Below are 18,827 nucleotides of genomic sequence, written 5' to 3'. Positions count from 1 at the left end.
TTAAATCTGTAGATAATCTTCAGAAAAAGGTCACTAAGAGCAGTGGAGAATTGTTTCCACTGTTCTCTTTCAACTCGCTGCAAATTGTTTTGCAGTCTACCCTTTAATCTGCCTCATTCCAGTAACTAACTGCTCTCCTCTGGCTAATAAGAGTTTTTCATCCAGCTGCTGAACTACATATTGCATACTTTTTTCCTCCACTGTTATCTTGCTGTCGAAGTGATTGGCATCTGAAAAGATTTCAGTCTGCCTCACATGTACCATGCAGGACATACCAGTTACTAACAAAAATGCAAACTGTCCCCAAACTTCACTAGGACATACTTGAAAAGTTGCAGCTGTAAATTTAGATAAAATTTATTTCCCTGTGACAACCTGATTTTCCTCAAATTAAGGTATCTGGGAGAGATCCCAGGGCATTTTGCTGTGTGTGTCTTGTAGCCGTGGGGCTGTATTTCCTGGGTGAGGTATGCAGTACCTTTGAGGTCCCTGTTAAATCTTGCATAAATGAGCTAGCAAACCTGATAGCTGTGATTCTCTCTGCTACAGCAGGCTCACTGAGAATAGCAGTGACAGCATGGAAACTTTGACAGAGTTCACGCTGGTGAGTTTTAGACAGAGCTTGGTCTACTACAAACACAGTAAACATGGCAATATTGAGGAATTTTTCCTACCTAACTACTTTACAGATTTGGATTGATGTTGGAGGAACAGTCTGATGGCACAAAAGTAGCAAAGGCATAGGGAATGCCACATCAAAGAAGCAGGGAAAGAGGCTAGCAGCTTGTTTTAAGTAGTCATGGGTTGTCCTTCAATGAGGAGGGTGGAGGTGGGACAGGTACCTAGTTGGTACTGGGAGGTGGTTATAATGTGATAAGGGAACCAGCAAGACCAATTGTGAGGTTTTTTCCCATGGATAGTGGAGCCAAAGGGGTTAAGGGAGGGAGAGGCTGGACATCTTTGCGATTTAGTGTGACTTTTGGAGGGGGTGTAGCAGGGGTTTTGAAAAGCCAGTAGCAGTGCTGTGCTCTGAGAACCTTTTGATGAAATTAGTTGAGTAGCCACAATTTCTTCCTCCAATTTCACCCTTTTTCCTGTTCTTCATATAATAGAAATAGAGGAGAGAGACTGAGAAAGCCACGTTCTCTCATTCCAGTTGCCACTGTTTTTTCCCTTCAAGGGATAGCTAGTCATTGTCTTAGTGTCACAGAAGGGCAAGGATCATAGCGTGTGTAGACAGATGCCCTTTGGAGATGCTCCTTGCAACCTCTCACCTGTCTCCCCCATGCCTCTGTCTCTTTCCAGTTCTTACTGCTCGGAGGCACAGTGGTGATAAAGGATAGTGGCACAGGCAGAAAGATGACAGAGACATGGTAACTCTGTGAAGACTTTGTTTCCATGGCATTGTTACTGGATGACAGGGAAAAACCTTGATGTCACGCTGGGTGGCTAAGGGCCTTTTCTGGTTGAAATTCAGAAGTAACAGCAGGGACACTTCCCTTTGAGAGATGGGATACTTCAAGTGCCTGCTCATCTTACTGTGTGCTGGTCACACCTCTGTAGGGCAGGTCCCCAAGCACTTGTTGCCTCAGTCTATGCAGTTTCCTGGGTGACTTCCTCTGTGTTCTCAAATATTAATGCTGGAGTCCATAAACCTCACTGAGTCCCTTTGGCACCTGAGAAATGATGACGCAGGCCCAAGGTTCAGGTGAGAAGCCTGTGGGATGGGGTCAGTAGGGCCCATGGCCAGGCAGGGTGGGGCTGTGGGAGCTGGAGATCAGTCCTGCTGTGGCATCACTGAGGCAGGGGCTGATGGCCCTGGGGGGACTGACATGGGGTCCAGGGCTGTGGGCAAGTGAGGGGAGCCCTGGAGGGGCTGGGCAGGGACAGTCAGGGCTGTGGGCGCCCTCCAGACCCTAACAGGCTGTTGCAGTTACATTGGTGCCAGGCCACCACTTGGTTCATTTCTGAATCTCCTTCTCCTTTTTAAACATATATGCTTCTGTTTTTAAAGTGTTAATGCTGTTAAACCTGTATGTCCCAGTTTTCACTTATCTTGCCAGGACCTGTGGGGTGGTGCTGCCAGCATGACCAAGCTACTGAGAAGGTCCACGCGGGCATTCTGCCATGGTGGAGGAGCCCTACTGCTTACCCCCAGGGTGGAAACTGAGGGCAAGAACTGCTTGGTGGCCATCAGAAGACTGTTCCAGCGCCTCACCTTCCTGGTGGGGATCTCAGAGTTGAGGCTGGAGCTACTTCAGCAGTGAAGGTAAACACTGGCTTTTCAGTACCAGTTACAATTGGGGCTTTGCTCCCATAAACCCAGCTCAGACCCCATTCTGACTTGAAGCTGGATGACTTTGAAGGACTGCCAGCCCCTGACCTTCTGCTACTGCACTCCAGCTCAGCTCCTTCCTTTCAACCCAAAGAATCACTCCAAGGAACTAAGTGAGTCCCTAGAAAATAGTTTGAGATCTGCACAGAAATCCATGGAGTCCTGCCAACAAAATGAAATAAAGCAGTTTGAGCTGACCTTCCAGATGTGGATGTCAGATATCTTCTGCAGGCTGGTTGGAATGTAAAGAACAGTGTCAGCAAATGTGAGGGAAATGGTTCTTAACTGGGTATTTTTAATCCTTTTGAGGTTTGTGGATGGTGGGCTGAATACTTATGACTACGAGGGTTTGATTGCCACAGTAACCAGTCCTGAATCCTTATACCACCACTGTATTATAAAAACAGATTTCAAGGAGCTAATGAAAAATTTTTGTTTTGTTTTGTCTTCTAGTACGCACTGGTGGAGTTGAAGGTGAGTAAGTATGAGATGCCTTTGTTTTCCGTTATTCATGCTCCAAACTAGCGGATCAAATAGAGCTTTTTTGTGTGTCTGGAGTGGGCAGTGGCTGACTTGTTCAGGCTGGCAAGCTGTCTGCAGGAAAGTAGGATTTTTTTTTAATTGTGAAGTAGTAATCTACTGGAGGGTCACCCAGAGTTCTCTCTTGTCCTACGAAGGGACAAGGACATGAGAGAATGCATGAGACTTGAAAAGTCTCCTTCATGTCACTGGAGGTGCTTTCTGCCTGTTTGGAGCTTTGTCCCAGTTTCTAGGTGAGCAAGAAAGAAAAATTGCTTGGCTCTGAGGGTGATGTCTCCTCTCAGGCTCATCTTAAAAGTAGATTTTCTTTGGTGAACTTGTGCATGATTTTCTTAGGCTCTTTTTCTGCAGATCAGACCACAGACTGAGACAAAAAGATATTGAAGGATCAAGTGACAACCTTACTAAAGGGGACTGAGAGCACACAATCCAAATGAACTCTCATCACCCATAGCACTGATGTGGCTGCCTTCACTTGGTGCAGCTGCCTGGAGCACCTGTCCTGTGAGGACAGGCTGAGAGAGTTGGGGCTGTTCAGCCTGGAGAAGAGAAGGCTCCGGGGAGACCTTATAGCAGCCTTCCAGTACCTAAAGGGAGCATATAAGAAAGATGGGGAGAAACTCTTCAGCAGGGCCTGTTGTGAAAGAACTAGGGGTAATGGTTTTAAAATAGAGGGAGGTAGATTTAGATTAGACATCAGGAAAAAAATTTTTACGATGAGGGTGGTAGAACACTGGCACAGGTTACCTGGAGAGGTGGTAGATGCCTCATCCTTGGGAACTTTCAAGGCCAGGCTGGATGAGGCTCTGAGCAACCTGATCTAGTTGAAGATGTTCCTGCTGCTTGCAGGGGGGTTGGACTAGATGACTTTTGAAGGTCCCTTCCAACCGTAACCATTCTATGATTCTATAATAACAGTGAGGTTTCTCTGGAGCTGAGCTCCTGTGTTCTGTTAGCATTTGAAGGCAGGATTCCCTTTGCTGTATCTTGCAGGTTCCATTTTATTTTTAGGAGGATCTCAAGAGTCTTTTATTCTAAATGGACCTAGTGCAGTTTTCTTTTCTTTTCATTACCTCTGAAAAAGTTCTGGGGAGGGAAGTCCCTGGCAGTGTGGCTTCTCTCTATTCATAACTTTTGCAGTTCCAAAGATATGTTGGAGACAAGCCTGTGTTTTTCTACAGGTATTTCCTTACCACTCCATAGTGACATCTGTCTTTTGTTGTGTGTGCAACCATGGGTAAACTCAGACCCAAGTCACAGATTTGTTTCTGGATGTCTTCAGTCTTCAGAGGTACCGATAAAGTTTGAATGGGCAAGAATTGGCTCTGTGTAGTTGAAAAAGCAAGCTAGTCTTGTTCGATTCAAATCCAGAGTCTGTTTTTCTAGCTGCCAATGTTTGGAAATAAATGGCTTATTTGAAGTCTTCCAGTAACGAGTAGTCATGTACTTTGTTTACCAGTCATGTACTAGTAACGCATCCTGCTGCATTTTTGTATTGGCATGCTAGTAACCTGCGTAGCTGAATGCAGAGTGTAGGACTTTTCAGATATTGCTGGTGTGTAACAATGGCAGTATGCTGCATCTGAGAATGGCTGACACCACAAGCGATGGAAGAAATTGAAAAGAAAATGTAAGTAAATAGGGGACATCTAGGCACTAATTCCCTGGGGAACCACTTCTACCTTGATGAAAGCAATGGACAAATGGTGTCAGCATAAAAACTATTTGTACCTATGTGCTGCAGATATTTATCTGTTGCAGTATCTATTATAACATATTATTTTATAACATGTAACATATAATTAATATTAGATGTTAAGGAAGGAGAGATCTAATCTATTTTAGCATATAATTTATGTGCTTATATCTGGGCTAGTCACTTTTTGTTCCCTGTAGAGCTAATGGTGAAAGATAAGCCACCACTGGATGCTGTGTGTCTGACTGTATCTGGAGGGTTATCTTCAGACTTGAGTGCTCTCATCCTAGGAATGTTCTGTGAGTGGCTCTGCCCCACTAATTGTAAAGAGAATCTAAAGAATTAGCTCAGATGAATATACTTAAAGATGGCCAAGATTAATCTTACTCTTAAAGTCAGATTTTTATATACTTTGGTAGTGTCTAACTGCTCTGGGATCTGTATTGTACTGGAGTCTCATAGTGCTCTGGCGTCTTTTGGGAGAAAACTATCTACGTGCACATCAGCACAGGACTGCCACTTAAACTGAAAGGCAACTTGTGCAGCATCGAGGTGCTGTGTTATGCCTGAGCCACGCTGGTGCTACTCAGCGAAGGACTGAAGGTATGCACATTGCACTTGAAACCATGGAGCTCTGTCTGAATAGCTTCATGTCTGTCTTTATTTCCTTTTCAGGAGAGATTTGCAAATGAGGATCCTGTGTATGAGTTGGGGACAATCAGTCCATACTACCAGAACAGCTATTTGCTCCTGCAGCCATAGTACAGCACTACCAAGAGTTACCTCAAAGCCAGAGGCTTATATTGGGTGCTGGCCTGTGCCCAGGAGCCGGAAGTCTGGGTGGACTATGGTATTGACCCTGTGGACCACTTCTTCTTTGTGAGCACCCTGTGGTCATAGTGGATGGAGGCCTGTGTGTGTTGAAGTGAGGCAGTGGTGGCTGAAGTCAAGATGCTGTGGATAAGGGAGAAACCAGTCTTGATTGCAGTGTCCGTGGTCTGTGCTTAGCTCAGACAGCCCTGGAGATGATTGTTAGATGTAGTCAACTGTTCTCTGTTTTGCAGCATCCCTCCACCCATTCCCACTGTTGGTTCTCCTTTTCTTCCAGTCATAGTAACTGGCTGTGACCTTTGAATTTATTTTAAAAATATCCCCACATGCTTTTTTCTGCTGCTTCACTTCTTGCTGTCTGATCTCACTGTGTCTTTCCTGACACTAGTAGGGTATGAAGGGATGGGGAAGAGTTTCAGAGAGGGGAATTTTCAGCTGAACAGGTACTGTGCTTCTTTTCTGGATTATGGGAATGATAGGCTTGTTGTGGATGGTCAGAAACTCACTGACCTCAAGAAAGATGTTGGAAGTACAGTCACTTCCGAAGTAAAGGAGGGTGCATGCTGTTGAATGCAGGGACATCTCAAAATTAGACGGGGTACCGGAGGAAGGCATGTCTCGGTAGGCTGGGGAAGGACTCTGTCTCTAGCAGGAAATAGTGTTAGATCGAGTTGATCAGACTCTCACTTCCTCGTCTTTTTTCCTGGGCCTGAAGGTCTCTCTCTCTCCATCCATCTCTCCTTCTTCTCCCACTCTACTCCCAGCTTCTCACTGGGTGGTGGCTCACACCATGTTGCCTGCTGGAGACCTTGTTGCTTACAGCAGAATTCAAAGTTTCCCTGTACTTCGGTAATCTGGTGAGGCTTACACTGAAGTGGACTGGGTGAGTAAAGAGGTGCAGAAAGGGGAGGAAAGAATGAGACAGACATTATCTTGCTTGCATTGCACAGAGAGCTCTGCTGAAGCAGTGGAAGAACCACAGCTAGGCCACTGGTTGGTTTCTCTTTCCAATGCCTTCTTTTTGTGTCCCTGTTTGCTCCCAGGCCCCTTTTTCCCTATTGGAGCCTGCTGCTGTAGATCACATTGGAGTTTCATAACAGCATGATCTGCCAGGGGCAACAGTGATTCTCCAGCTGAGGGCAGCTCCCAGCTGGCTGGGTGCTGTGTGTGCTGTGGACCAGAGCATGCTACTCCTAAGGCCAGAGGATGAGCACCAGCACTGCAGCCTGAGTCGCTTGCTGCAAAGGGCAGTAGGGCAGCAGGACAGGGAGGAAAGACAGAAACACTGTTGAGTTGTAGAAGGAGCTGAGCTGATGAATGGGCAGCAGGTATCTGTGCTGGGAAAAGAGATGGGGTCAGAACTGTAACGCTTCTGAGATCAACTGATGAAAATTGAAGTGTTAGAGATTATTTACTTAAATACATTTAAATGAATAAATAAGAAGCCTTTATTTAAACTATTTAATCTTCTTTTGGGCTAGTAACCAGTATACACTAAGCAAATATGGTCTACAATAATAATTGTCTTTTAAACTTACCTTTCCTATCCAGAAATGTGTACTATGTCTGTCCTTGTTTAACTAGCCCTATCAGGTTAATGTTTTAGATTCTTCACTGTTATCCTTTTTTCATTATGAGAATATAACAAGGTAAGTATCAAGTTTTGTTTCTGAATTCATTCCAGCATCGCTTCGTGGAAGCTGGAATTCAATTAATGCACAAATCCCTCAGCACTCAAAATTTGTCATTAAATAAAGCTACTTTAGATGCTTTGGATTCACGGAAAGTAAGCTTGTCTAAACATATTTGACATTTACATGGACACAATTTAAACAAAACAAGATTTATCTTTTAGAAAATAATTAACTGATTGATACTTTTTCCCCCTTTTTCTGGTCACTGTGTTCCTCCGTGTTTCAGATATCATAGATCTTAGCTCCTCACAACTAGTTCCTATTTGCAGATATAGAGGGCAAAAGTAATTTCCATGCTTTTGCAGTTCCCAAAGGCTCTTTCAGTTTGAATAAGCTAGTCACTACTTTGAACCAGGTGAATAAACAGGGAAAAAAAAGGAAATATTCTGTGGAGACATGAACAGGCTGCTCTTGTCGAAAACTGGCTGAACAGCTTTTTAAAAGGTTTTCTGGACATTCACTAGTGACTTACATTTGCTTAGTAGTCTACCTTTAAAACACTGTAGAAAACACGTAGGACTTGATTAACTTTTTACTTTAATTACTTGGCTGCATTCTAAAAGGATATTCTGAACTCTGCATATGTCTGTTATGACTTTAAACTGACTTTTAAAAAGGCTTATTTTTGATCCAAGCTGTTACATAAGCAGCAAAATTTAAGAAAGCTTGACTTCTTTGGGGTTTGTATCCTATTCGTCTACACTTCTATCCTTCATTGTAAGCTTCCCTGTTTATGTATTCCCAGCTTCCTAACCCTTATAACTCCATTTTCCTGTATTTCTGCACTTCTGGCTAGGGCAAGAGGCAACACCTGTTCTGGCTGTCCAAGAACTATTGGTGTGCGCTCTGACTAACTGGTACCCATCTGCTGACTTGCTGGCCGCACAGCTGCTATACAGCACAGATCACACCTGATCTTAAACAGCATGCTCTTCAGCAGTGGGAGATATGAAATCTAGTCTCTATTTAGTAGTTTAAAAAATTATTTTCAGAGGAAAGGTGCGAACACTCTAGTGTTCCACAGACTTTGAAACCTTTGAGAAGTCTGCTGAGCTGTGATTAGATGACACTAAAATTCTACCTTTTAAAAATGGATTATCTTGATTAAAGAGTGACCCATTTGGATTTTGGAGAATTGCAGTACATGGTGGGTTGCTGATATTTAAAAAGGTTAAGAATGGAGACAGAAATCTGTGGAGTGATGGTTGGGTAGCAATCTATCATGTTTTGTCTGCAATGTGAACCTTTTGTTCAATTTTCTTGGCCTTTTGGTGTGATTATGCAGGTATTTTCCTCCCAAAATGAAGGTTATCCCAATGAAGTCAATGAGGACACTTGTTTTGTCAGTGGCTGCTAACTCTGTCTTCCTATACACCTGGGAGAGATTCTGCTTATGCTGCCCAAGATCAAGGAGTACCAGTTGGAGTCATACATGAGCTGTGACCACACTGCCTGCCCACGTGCTGAGGAGACAAGACTTTTTACATTTTATAGCCATCAACTAGGGGAGCAAGCAGAGGAGACAGATAAGAGAAAGTCATCTGGGAGTTGCTGTGCTCTTCAGGCCGTGGTTCAAGCTAATCCAGGATTCTGTTTTGCTCTTTGACCTAGGCTAGGAGTCCATTTTCTCCAGTTTGCTCCTGCCATGCTGGATGGATGATTGGTCTCTAATCCTGTGGGAGTCCTGGATTTTGGCACTCCACTTCAATAGCTAAATATTCCGGAACTTTAACTCCATTTTTATGTACTGGGTAATGATGTCAAGCTGTGTATGCAGGGAAGATACAAAGATCACTTCCATTCACCAACATGCATTCTCCTTAAACTACCAGCTTCTCCTCCACAGAAGTCACCAGTCCTCTGAACTTGCCATAGGTCATCCCTCTTTTTCCTGAGGATTTCTGTTACCAGACTAATTTGTGTGCAAGGTGTGTGGCTGCACGAGAGAAAGACACAATACACTGGCCACCATTAGGGAACAGCAATATGGAGGTGCCTAGACATTTCCAATGCAAGACTTCCTCTGGTTCCTCTAGAGTGACTGGAGGAGGAATGCTGGCCCTAATCTGTGATATAAAGTCTCTGTTCAAGTGAAGTGCCAAAGTCTTGCAGATGTGAACTGTTTTTTGTTGCTGTGCTGCCCTTAATGTATTTCCCTGTGTGTTTTCCACAAGCCGTAAGCCATACTGGTGGAGAAATCTCATCACTTTTCACTTCTGCCCAGAAGGTAGATGTGAGCCAAAAAGACAGGGAGGGCTTCAGTCATGGCAGAATTTTGGGCCTAGGGAGTGAAAATCTACTGTGAGCGGATGCTTGAAAACCCATAGTACATGAGGAAGAGTTGTCTTTCCATAATGGGAACATAGTTCATAAAAACTTGCCAATAACTTGTGTGTGTATGTGTCTGTTTTCTGTGTTTATTGTTTGAAAAATTATTTTTGTTTACTTTCTGAACAAGTAGGTTTGGTTAATCTGGAATAATTTGCAAGTCAGGGTTAAGTAAACACCTTAGTAGTATTCCAGGATTAGTTTGACTTACCAGTTGAAGATAGTGACTTGCCCATTATTTCAGTTGTTTTTATGAGAGGTATCCAGTATAGTCCTCCTTTTCAACTATGTTGCTTCATTTGAAAGTGCCCAAAATGGAGACAATGCATTTTGTATGAGTAAAAAGTGACTTTTTTAAACGTAAATCAACGTTTTGAAATCAAACAAGTAGAAATTATTTGATGAAGACTGGTCTAGACAATGATTTCATAGAATCATAGAATGGTTAGGGTTGGAAGGGACCTTCAAAGACCATCTAGTCCAACCCCCCTGCAAGGAGCAGGGACATCCCCCACTAGATCAGGTTGCTCAGAGCCTCATTCAGCCTGGCCTCTATGTTTCCAGGGATGGGGCATCCACCACCTCTCTGGGCAACCTGTTCCAGTGTTCCACCATCCTCACTGTAAAAAATTTTTTTCCTAATATCTAATCTAAATCTACCTCCCTCTATTTTAAAACCATTACCCCTCGTCCTATCACAAGAGGCCCTACTGAACAGCCTCTCCCCATCTTTCTTGTAGGCCCCCTTGAGGTACTGGAAGACCACTATAAGGTCTCCCCGGCGCTTCCTCTTCTCCAGGCTGAACAGCCCCAACCATCTCAGCCTGTCCTCATAGGAGAGGTCCTCCAGCCCTCTTATCATCTTTGTGGCCCTCCTCTGGACCCTCTCCAACTGGTCCATGTCCTTCGTATGTTGGGGGCTCCAGAACTGGACACAGTACTCCAAGTGGTGTTTCACCAGAGCAGAGTAGAGGGGCAGAATCACCTCCCTTGACCTGCTGGCCACACTCCTTTTGGTGCAGCCCAGGATGCGGTTGGCCTTTTGGGCTGCAAGGGCGCATTGCCTGCTCACGTTGAGCTTCTTATCCACCATCACTCCCAAGTCCTTTTCCTCAGGGCTGGTCTTGATCCATTCTCCACCCAGCCTGTATTTATGCCTGGGATTGCCCTGACCCACATGCAGGAACTTGCACTTGGCCTGGTTGAACTTCATGAGGTTTCCTCCTACACCAACTCTTTATTTTGAGTCACTAAACCAAGATAGTACTGACATGGCTGAATTTTCCATGTATGATAAAATACTGAAGGAGATGAATGGCGTGCATATAAATTGATGAAGCCAAGTGGAGACTTGCAGAGGGTGGTAAATGGAGTAAGTTATGTGGTTGGACAAATGTTGAGAGGAATTGTGGTGGAAAGCAGGCAGAGGTATGGAGTAAGTAGTGATGTTAAGGAAGAAAACCTCATTTGCCTTAATATCAGAGTTTTACCCTTGCCTTGTCCTTTACCTTTGATGTCCAGATGACATCACTGAAGAATCCGGACTGCCTGGTTCTGCATCCCAGACTGCAGCCCAGTGGCTGTGGGATGCAGAACATGGTGGTGTTTGCCCCCATCATGTCTGTGCTGCAATACTTGGAGAAGACAGGACAGCTGACAGAAAGCTAAAGATTAAAGCGATGGGATTCCTGCAGACAGGTTCATCAGATCTGTTACATCAATTCTTTATCCCCAGTACTGAGTAACCTTGTTCCATTATCGGGTGGTTCCTTCTTCAGGAGTACAGTATGATTATGGCAGAGTGTTGTGGTTTTGTTTAGTGACGGGGGGCCTAAGGTGGTAGCTTCTGTAGGAAACTGCTAGAAGTCGCTCCCCTTTGTTCAGTAGACTCGGCTGGGCCTAGGGTGGACCTGCTGCTGGCCAAGGCCGAGCTGATTGGTAGCAGAATGTTCCGTGATAACGCCTCTGCGATAACGTATTTAAGAAGGGGAAAACAGAAAAAAAAAGAGAGAGAAGAGAAGATGTGAAGAAGCTGAGCGGGGGCAGAGGCGCAGAGGGGGAGGCACAGGCCTCGTGGGCCTTGCAGGCCTCACCCTCTGGCCTCTCGCCAGGCAGCCGACTGGGCCCAAATCGGTCCGGCCCAGCTGCAAGAAGTGGAGAGGAGATGAGATGTGAATGAGATGTAAAAAGATCCTGAGGGACATCTGCCAGCCTGTTGTGAGGAACGGCTGCAGACGCCAAGGTCAGTTCAGAAGGAGGGGGAGGAGTAATGCGGCTCCTGGCCAAGATTCCCTTGCAGCCTGTGGTGACGACCATGGTGGAACAGGTTGTCCCCCTGCAGCCCATGGAGGTCCATGGAGGAGCAGAGATCCACTTGGAGCCCGTGAAGGACCCCACACCAGGGGAGGTGGATGCCTGAAGGCGGCTGTGGTCCGTGGAGGGCCCACTGGGGAAGCCGTTCTGCAGAGACTGCACTCTATGGAAGAGATGACCCACGCCGGAGCAGTTTCACAAAGGACTGTGGCGTAGGTGTGGGACCCCACGCTGGAGCAGAGGAGGAATGTGAGGAGTTCTTTGCCTGACCATGAAGCAGCGGCGTGAAACAACGTATGACGAACTGACCGCAACCCCCATTCCCTCTTCCCCCCTGTGCCGCTTGGGAGGGGAAGGTAGTAGAGATAATGTTAAGCTTGGGAAGAGGGAGGGGTGGGGGGAGGTTATCTTGTTCTCTGTCTCATTATCCTGCTGTTTGTAGTAATAAATGAATAGTTTTCCCCAAGTTGAGTCTGTTTTACCCGTGACGGTAACTTTAAGGATTTCTCCCTGTCCTTACCTCAAACCTCAAGCCGTTTTTCCTTATATTTTCTTTCCCTGCTCTCTGGGCGGGTGGGGGGAGTGAGAGAGAGACTGCGTAGTCTGGTCCCAATTGGGGCTGAACTACGACACAGAGGGAAAGTGGTTGTTGCTTCTGGAAAAAAATTCACTCTCTGGCTACCAAAGCGAGCTTCTGTTCAAATCTAGCAATGGATCCTCCACTGGATTTTGAGAGGGTCATGTGAAAGGCATCTTCTGGTAAACAAATGCCCTTCTTTTCTCAGTACAGTAGAGAAAAATTCTTCCTAAACTCTCTGTCACTACTTATGTAGACCCGACTGTTGGTAGTCTGTTCTGTCTCAGACTCTCTCTCCTAGGCTAACAGCCTCCATAACAAAATGCTTCCTGGGAGCCAGACAGTACATCTTCACAGGTGACAAGGTCTTCCAAATGGCTGTGAAGCAGCAGGACAATGGTTGCTGTGCACATGTGGGGCAGCTCTTCCCCACAGCCGTGGACATGCAGCCTGCCGTTGCTCCCTAGTCTCTCTTCATGGCAGGTGTAAATTTTGGCAAGGAGCTGTGTTTTTTTATGTTTATGTTCTAAGAGAGGGAATAATAAATAGTGATGTGGATACCTCTTGATGAGTATTTCTCTGAACACGCTAATCCTGCTGTTCCATGTGACAAGCAGGGTATGAGAAGCGACTGTGTTTGCTTCTTCTCAGACATAAGTTCAGGAACACTTTAGAAGAAAAACATATAGAATCATAGAATAATAGATTGGAAAAGACCCTTAAGATCATCAAGTCCAACTGTAAACCTAACTTTGCCAAGTCCATCACTAAACTGTGTCCCTAAACACCATGTTTACACGGTAACTCAACCACTTCCCTGAGCAGGCTGTTCCAATGCTTGACAGCCCTTTTGGTGAAGAAATTTTTCCAAATGACGAAGCTAAACCTCCCTTGGTACACCCGTGCTGTGGATGGGAACTCTGTGAGTCATGGCTTCACAGCAAGAGGAAGCTCAGTGTAAGGCTGATGATGAACTCTTTAGGACTTTGTTATCTCTCCCACTTTGTCCTCCGGACTCTTCTAGAAGGAGAAGAAAAGTGGTCTGGAACTAATAGGGTCCAAGCAGCTGCTGGCCAGAGTGCCTGCAAGCACAAGAACCAGGAAATCCCCTGCTCGGCTGCGGTACTGGCATGTGACCCTCTGGATTCCTGGCTGTTCGAACCACAGCATGAAATCCAGATGTTGCCCAGCTTTCTGCACGTATAGCCAGAAAAACATATGTTACAGCATAAATAATCCCATTGCTTCCTATGGAACACAAATATCCATAATTTATGTAGCGTGCCCCACAGCTATTTAAACAGCTAGGTGAGTACTCCACGTAGCGCAGCCATGTAACACTGTAGTCTAACATGTCCTCAGAGTGGGTACAGAGACAGAAATTTCAGAACTACCTTTGAACTGTCCTTGAAGTCTTCCTGGTATTTAGCAGACAGGACGCTTGAGAGCTATCACACCTTCCTTCAAACTCTCATCTCTGTTTGAGGCTGGATGCTGGATAGAATAGCTGGGTCTGAGCAGTAGGGAGCAAATATTTTCACTTTCTCTATATGCAGTAAAATGAGGAGATAGAATCACAGCAGAACTGTGAGGTGGGAGAAGAATAAGTTCAGAGAGGTGAAAAGACCTTTGTTAAATAGAGACTATTCCCCTGACTAAGCACACCAGTGTCCAGGAAGGGAACTATCCTGTGTGGCAGGTCCTTTCCCTCCAAGTGCCTGGGGACTACTGCTCTGCTCACCTGTGAGCTGGCCAACTGGTTACTGTATCCTATCCTTTACAGGTCAGCAAAGGAAGGCTACCCAAAGAAGACAGTAGAGATAAGAGAGGGAAGCAAGAGAAAGGAATTATGAGATTGCCAGAGGAAGAAGAAGAATCTCTGATACCTTTCCTCAAAAAGAAGGAATCTTCCCTGTCCCTTTCTTCATGCAGCCTCCAGAAAGATGGCACACCTGTGTACCTGGCATGTGTGTATGTGTGTCATCAGTCACACAAAGTCAGGAAATATCCTGACTTTGGCTGTAGCCTCCTGCCTGACAGTGTTCGAGGTATTTCACAAAGATCAGCTCTTCCAAGCTACTGCAATGTCTCAGGTCAGTTTACTAGAACTATTTTAATACAAAATGAGTTTTGTTTGGTCCTTCCACCAAGAAGGCCTTCTATGACGGGGTGACGGCATCGGTGGACAAGGGACGAGCAACTGACATCATCTACCTGGACTTGTGCAAAGCTTTTGACACTGTCCCGCACGACATCCTTCTCTCTAAACTAGAGAGACATGGGTTTGATGGACGGACCACTTGGTGGATAAGGAGTTGGCTGAACGGCCGCGCTCAGAGAGTGGTGGTCAACGGTTCAATGTCCATGCAGAGACCGGTCACGAGTGGCGTCCCTCAGGGGTCCATGCTGGGCCCGGCCCTGTTCAACATCTTTGTCGGCGACATGGACAGTGGGATAGAGTGCACCCTCAGCAAGTTCGCCGACGACACCAAGTTGTGTGGTACCGTCGACACGCTGGAAGGGAGGGATGCCATCCAGAGGGACCTTGACAGGCTGGAGAGGTGGGCCCATGCCAACCTCATGAAGTTCAACCAGGCCAAGTGCAAGGTCCTGCATGTGGATCAGGGCAATCCCAGGCACAAATACAGGCTGGGCGGGGAATGGATTGAGAGCAGCCCTGAGGAGAAGGACTTGGGAGTGCTGGTGGATGAGAAGCTCAACATGAGCAGGCAATGCGCCCTTGCAGCCCAAAAGGCCAACCCCATCCTGGGCTGCATCAAGAGAAGTGTGGTCAGCAGGTCGAGGGAGGTGATTCTCCCCCTCTACTCTGCCCTGGTGAGACCCAACCTGGAGTACTGTGTCCAGTTCTGGAGCCCCCAACACAAGAAGGACATGGACCAGTTGGAGAAGGTCCAGAGGAGGGCCACAAAGATGATAAAAGGGCTGGAGCACCTCTCTTATGAGGACAGGCTGCGAGAGTTGGGGCTGTTCAGCCTGGAGAAGAGGAGGCTCCAGGGAGACCTTATAGTGGTCTTCCAGTACCTCAAGGGGGCCTACAAGAAAGATGGGGAGAGGCTGTTCAGTAGGGCCTGTTGCAACAGGACAAGAGGTAATGGTTTTAAAATAGAGGGGGGTAGATTTAGATTCGAAATTAGGAAAAAATTTTTTACGATGCGAGTTATAGAACACTGGAACAGGTTGCCCAGAGAGGTGGTGGAGGCCCCATCCCTGGAAACGTTCAAGGCCAGGCTGGATGAGGCTCTGAGCAACCTGATCTAGTTGGGGATGTCCCTGCTCCTTGCAGGGGGGTTGGACTAGATGATCTTTGAAGGTCCCTTCCAACCCTAACCATTCTATGATTCTATGATTCTAAGGGGCTCCTTGGGTATAATCAAAGTTGCCATAAGTGGCTTTGCCAAAATTAAGAATTTCATGTAACACCTGACAAATGGATCCACAAATATATTACATGAGTTGAAGCTTCACCACAATTATTCTGGTGGAACTTGCTTTATCTAGGACCCCAAACTTTGCCACTAGGTTCTGGTTTGGTTTTTGATTCCTAGTTAACACTAGAGATTATTCCTAAGCCACAGCATTCAGATCTGGAAGACTTTGTGGTTTTGGCTGAGCCAGTTTACCAACTTGTAAACAATTTTCAACTATCATGAGTGTGCCATAAAATGTGCTTATCTACTTGATGTCTAGATTTGAATTTATAAGTTAGGATGTTGTGACTCAGAGAAGTCACTATGCCTGCAGTGCCGGTGAGAGTTTCTTAGTTCAGTAAGGTGAGCAGGAGAGATGAAGCAAGAACCACAGCTTTGGTGTTGGGTCAAGAAGATTCAGAAGATAATAGGCTTTTTCAATGAGTTGTATGGATTTTTTGAGTGTTAGCTAGAAATAGTAATAGCACTAGTAGCTGCACTACTTATTTGTGCCCTTTCATGAAAAGTATGCAAAGCTTCAGGTTTCAGGGTTTGCACCTGTTCTTTGGAGAGAGATCCATAGCTTGCCCATGGTTTGAGAGCCTTCTTGTGAAGGTTTCCAGACTCCCTTGGGCATAGTTCTGTAATTCTCCAAAACTCAATTCCAATTAACAAATATAAAGCCTACAATATAAAGACTTGCACTAGATTTCTGGGCAAAAATTTCAGAAGATTTGCGGTTCTTTGCATGCTCTCAGTGTAGGAGCCAAGCATTGAGAGAAGCATAGAACAACAGTTTACAGTATGTTGTCGTCAAGCTTTCTGATCCCATCAGTTCCTGCTCCTTCTCCTGTGTTTGTCCAGCTGTGTTCTCAATTCCTTTGGTTCAGTGGACAAATTCTGCTGTTAAGGCACCAGAAAGTGGGTGCAGCAGTCTACCTTAGCATTATGGAGAGATTCTTTCAAGGGATTCCATGATGTTATGGATGCTGGTCAGGTTGCAGAAACACTGTAGCCTCACGACTTTTTATAAACCCTGTGAAATATCCTTAATGCAAAAGTATACTTCACTATCAGAACACAAGGATATCAAATCCCCTTGTCTTTGAAGTTATAAAGTGTGTGTATATGTGCGTGTAAGAGGTGAGCTGGAAATGTCAGTGATCAGGAGCATAACATTTGTGATTAGAAAGGAAAGAAGGCAATAATGGAGGAGGCCCTAGGCCTGTATGAAGCTGATGAGTGTCTAGAGGAGAATGAAGAATGATTCAGTTTCTTTGATGAATTATTCTGCACTGCAGGCTCTCTAACAGATGTGATTCTTTAAAGAAACTGATGCCTTCCTCCTCTCTGCAGAGTCTCCTGTCAAAGTGCTCTGCAGACATCAATGCTTCCCCAGAACCTTCTCATACAGAACATTGATACTATTGCCTTTTTGTTTTCTTCAAATATAGTAAAACATTGGAGTGATTTCCAAGGTGTCATTGCTCCTGGTCCTCATTCTGAACCAAGGAAGATGTGTTCCATGGTCATAGGTGTGACCTTTACTAAGTCCCTCTTCCTTTTCATTTTTGATTCACATTACCTGTGGAGATCCATCTATATGGTTTTGCATTGTCAGTATGTGCTATGTCCTTTGCTCCAGCTGAGCATTGTGTTTTCAGGAGGGTAGATCCCTTACTCCCCATAGGTCTCTTGGCTCAGCACTTCTATCACAAAGACCTTCTTTTAGTTCATTTAGGAAAAGAAACTGCAGAACTCAAAACTGTGCACAGCCTTGTTGTGCTTCCTCTATTTCAGAGACTTTATTTGGGTGTATGACACCTGTGCAGCTGTCAGTCACTGCCTTCAATGCAGATCCTTCAAATGTATGTTCCTGTGACCAAGAGGCAGATTTGCAAAGCCAAGCAAGGAATAGAGCGCACCTGGGCAAACACAGAAGGAGGAGCATGATGGGACAGGGTCAGAGAGATCTCCCCAGTCCTGACCCTCGTGGGTGCACTTCTGTCAGAAGTCTGCCAGCAGCTGGACCTCTCTGACTATGGTTTATTGATTTGTGACAAATCTGTCTGGCACTTTCTGTAGGATAATCTCAGGTTTTAGATACAAATTTATAAGTTTGCCTGCCATTCTCAGTAACATGACCTTCCTTCACAAAGAGACAAGAATGGGAAGAATGTGTCCATCAGAATAAAAAGTGTCCAGTATTCCTTGCCTAGGAACCTAACACTGAGTTACACCAACTCAAAGCTGATTCCTGAAATCAGTTGGGATATCTGGTCTCTAGCCAGTTATCTCAGTCAGCTGAGCAGTGAAATATTCACTGCAGACAAAGGCTCCTGTGTGTAATGTATAGCCCCCATGATACATGCTTGTTCTAGAGTGGCCTCATGATAGAGGTAAAATGGAGATCAGTCTTCCCAGCCCCATCTGGAAAAAGAGTATAGAGAGTCTTGAGAACAGGGATCCCAAATTAGCTGGAAATTTCTGGGCATCCTGGAACCTGGCTTTGCCAGACAAAGAGATCTCAATTTTCTCTTCGAGTAACATCATGTTAGGACTCAGATATGGAAAGTTTAGGTTGCATCAGCACTATTAAACAGTGCTGGGAAATATTTCCAGGCACAAAACCATAGCTATCTGTAATATTAGGACAGTCCCTGGTACATTTTAGCCTGGGCTAGCTAATGCTGTATCACACAAGTCTCAAATGTAGTTTGTGAATTAATGCAATCTGTGTACAAGTCACAACAGGCAGTTTACATGGTGACCACGTTTTTCTGGAGGCCAGGCTGGTTAAACAGGACAATTGTCTGCCCTTCTGTACAGGTTGTCATCAGTGCTAGGAAATGTTCCACATGCTTAACTTGTGAGTTTTAACCTAACCCTCAGATTCAAAAACAGAACCAAAAGGTTGTATCCCTGTACCCTAGACTTTTCAGACCCAGACATGAACAGTGAGGAACTGGAACCAGTTCCTGAGGCCCTCTCCTTGCAGATGATGCCATTGGTAATGGATGTTGCAGGGAGCTGGTGGAGGCTTCTGTTGGCCAGTATGTATTTCCATTTCCCTCATTATATGCAG

General features: G+C 45.3%; 1 long non-coding RNA gene across 1 annotated transcript; it reads left to right on the top strand.

Moving 5' to 3' along the window:
- The first annotated feature begins 2,138 nt into the window (after positions 1-2,138).
- LOC147602185 (uncharacterized) lies at positions 2,139-9,435 on the top strand. Its single transcript, XR_015260100.1, has 4 exons — positions 2,139-2,269; positions 2,789-2,809; positions 5,247-5,450; positions 8,382-9,435. It is a non-coding gene; the product is annotated as an uncharacterized LOC147602185 (long non-coding RNA).
- Positions 9,436-18,827: the final 9,392 nt, after the last annotated feature.

Source organism: Chlamydotis macqueenii, chromosome 1, assembly GCF_036417535.1.
Source record: "Chlamydotis macqueenii isolate bChlMac1 chromosome 1, bChlMac1.mat, whole genome shotgun sequence".
Taxonomy (NCBI): Eukaryota; Metazoa; Chordata; class Aves; order Otidiformes; family Otididae; genus Chlamydotis; species Chlamydotis macqueenii.
Note: the sequence above shows the minus strand (reverse complement) of the source record. Positions and strands in the feature narration are given on the sequence as shown.